At 41.6% G+C, this 2,803-nt stretch overlaps 1 pseudogene; it reads right to left on the bottom strand.

Moving 5' to 3' along the window:
- Positions 1,966–2,576, bottom strand: LOC102171340 (annotated as a pseudogene).

Genomic DNA, 2,803 nt, shown 5'->3' with positions numbered 1-2,803 from the left:
TCAATCTTACAACAACCCTGTGAGGGTAAGTAGTATTATTTTTTGCATTTCACATGTAAGGAAGTTAAGATTTGACCTCAGGCAGTCTCACTCCAGAGCCTGTGCACTTAGACTTCTGATCCTGCAACTTCCCTGGTGCCAGCAGCACCCATCACATGTGGATGGCTCACTGTGCACCAGGCCCTGTCCGAAGTGCTTTGTACATATATTCATTCATCTAATCCTCAGATAACCGTAGGAGACAGCTGCCACTGTCACCCTCATTATACAATTGAGGAAACTGAGACACTGGGAGGTTATGAAACTTGCTTAAAGACACAGCTGATTTGTGGAAGAACTGGGGTCTGAGCATGGGCAGTCTGGCTTTAGAGATCATGTGTTTAATGATACCTTTTGTGTAAAAAGGGAGGGAAGTTATAATACATCCATATTTACAAAATGGCATCTTAGAACTAATTTAAAAAGTACAAGTGTATCGGTAGGGTAACACATAGGAACTGAGTGATTGGAGAATGCAATGGGAATGAAAGCTTTTACTGCATGGCTTTTTTATTTTTAAATTTCATTTAATTGACGTGTAGTTGCTTTCCAATATTGCGTTAGCTTCAGGTGTACAGAAAAGTAATTCACGTATACATGTGTGTGCGTGTATATATGTATATATGTGTGTAAACATAGGGCTTCCCAGGCGGCGCTAGTGGTAAAGAACCCACCTGCCAATGCAGAAGACGTAAGAGACAGAGGTTCAATCCCTGGGTCAGGAAGCTCCCCTGGAGGAGGGCGCGGCAATTCCATATATATATGCACATACATTCTTTTTCGGATTCTTTTCCATTATAGGCTCTTACAAAATATTGAATACAGTTGCTTGTGCTATACAGAACCTAGTTGTCCATTATTGTGTATATAGTAGTATGTATCTTTTAATTCCAAACTCCCAATTTATCCCTTCCCCTTGTTAGCCTTTGGTAACTATAAATTTCTTTTCTATGTCTGTGAGTCTATTTCTGTATTATCAGTGAGTTTACTTGTATTCTTTTTTTAGATTACTCATATAAATGAAATTTTATATTTCTCTTTCTCTTCTGACTTCACTTAGGATGGTAATCTCCAGATTGATCCATGTTGCTGCAAATGGTATTATTTCATTTTTTACGGCTGAGTAATATCTCATTGTACCACAACTTCTTTATCCATTTATCTGTTGATGGACATTTAGGTTGCTTACATGTCTTGGCTATTGTAAATAGTGCTGCTGTGAACATTGGGGTGGTCTGGTTTTTTTGTTTTGTTTTGTTTTTTAAAAGATTTGATTGGAGTCTAGTTGATTTACAATATTGTGTTAGTTTTAGGTGTACAGCAAAGTGAATCAGTTATACATTATATCCATTCTTTCTAAGATTCTTTTCCCTTACAGGTCGTTACAGAATATTAAGTAGAGTTTTCTGTGTTATACAGCAGGTCCTTGTTAGTTATCTATTTTATATATGCGAATGTGCTTTCAAATTAGAGTTTCTGTATTTTCCAGATATATGCCCAGAAGTGGGATTGCTGGATCATTTGGTAGCTCAATTTTTAGTTTTTAAAGAAAGCTTCACACTGTTTTCCATACAGACTGTACCAATTTACATTCGCACAAATAGTATAGGAGGGTTTCCTTTTCCCCACACCCTCTCCAGCATTTACAGGGCTTCCCTGATAGCTCAGCTGGTAGAGAATCCACTGGTAGTGTGGGAGACCTGGGTTTGATCCCTGGGTTGGGAAGCTACCCTGGAGAAAGGAAAGGCTACTCACTCCAGTATTCTGGCCTGGAGAATTCTGTGGACAGTCCATGGGGTTGCAAAGAGTCGGGCACAACTGAGTGACTTTCACTTCACTCTCCAGCATTTGTGTATTTTTTTTTTCTTGGTAAGGAAGTAGGATTCACTGGTGGGTGTGAGTAAGGAGGGGACATTGCCAAGCCTCTCATGAATGCAGGGCCCACCATTTGTCCAGGGGCTTGTATTCAACCCCACCGCCCTCTGGGATGAGCTTTTCTACCACCATGGTTTCAGATTCATCCACATTAAACTTAGTAAATCCCCACTTCTTGGAGATGTGGGCTTCTGGTGGCCAAGGAACTTGAACTTGGCCCTGTGGAGGGCCTCAATCACATGCTCCTTATTCTACAGGTTGTTGTGGATGGACATTATGACTTGGCTGGTGTGGGCCCTGGGGCTTCCCAAAGTCACAGCACATACCTGTCTGGAGCCTACGAGCTCTAGCACAGGACAGCATCTTGTTGATGCAGGTGAGGAAAGGGTGGAGCTACACTTGGATGTGAAAATTATCTTTGCCATAACTTTTTCCCATGTACTTGCTGGCGCAAATATGGGCAGCCTCCAGAGCATCAGAGGAGAGCTGCTCATACTCATCTGATACCATGTGGCCACAGAGTGGGAACTCATTCACTTTGCCTTCTTTGGCCTCCGGTCAAAGATGCAAATCTTAGCATCAGGGACACCTCGGCAGAAGTGGGACTTGAGGTATGGCTTGTTCTTATAGTACCAGTAATACAGGGTGGGGTGGCGGCCCATGGCAACACCAGGATCTTCAGTGGCCTTCTGAAGAGAAAGAGTGTTTGTGAACATTTTGATGATGGCTATTCTGCCTAATATGAGGTGATACCTCACTGTACTTTTGATTTTCACTTCTCTAATAAATAGCAATATTGAGCATCTTTTCACATGCTTGTTGGCCATCTGTATGTCTTCTTTGGAGACATGTCTATTTAGGTCTTCTGCCCATATTTTGATCTGACTGT

Source organism: Capra hircus, chromosome 10 (assembly GCF_001704415.2).
Source record: "Capra hircus breed San Clemente chromosome 10, ASM170441v1, whole genome shotgun sequence".
NCBI classification, from domain to species: domain Eukaryota; kingdom Metazoa; phylum Chordata; class Mammalia; order Artiodactyla; family Bovidae; genus Capra; species Capra hircus.
The sequence above is the reverse complement of the archived record's forward strand: the minus strand, read 5'-3'. Positions and strand labels throughout refer to the sequence as shown.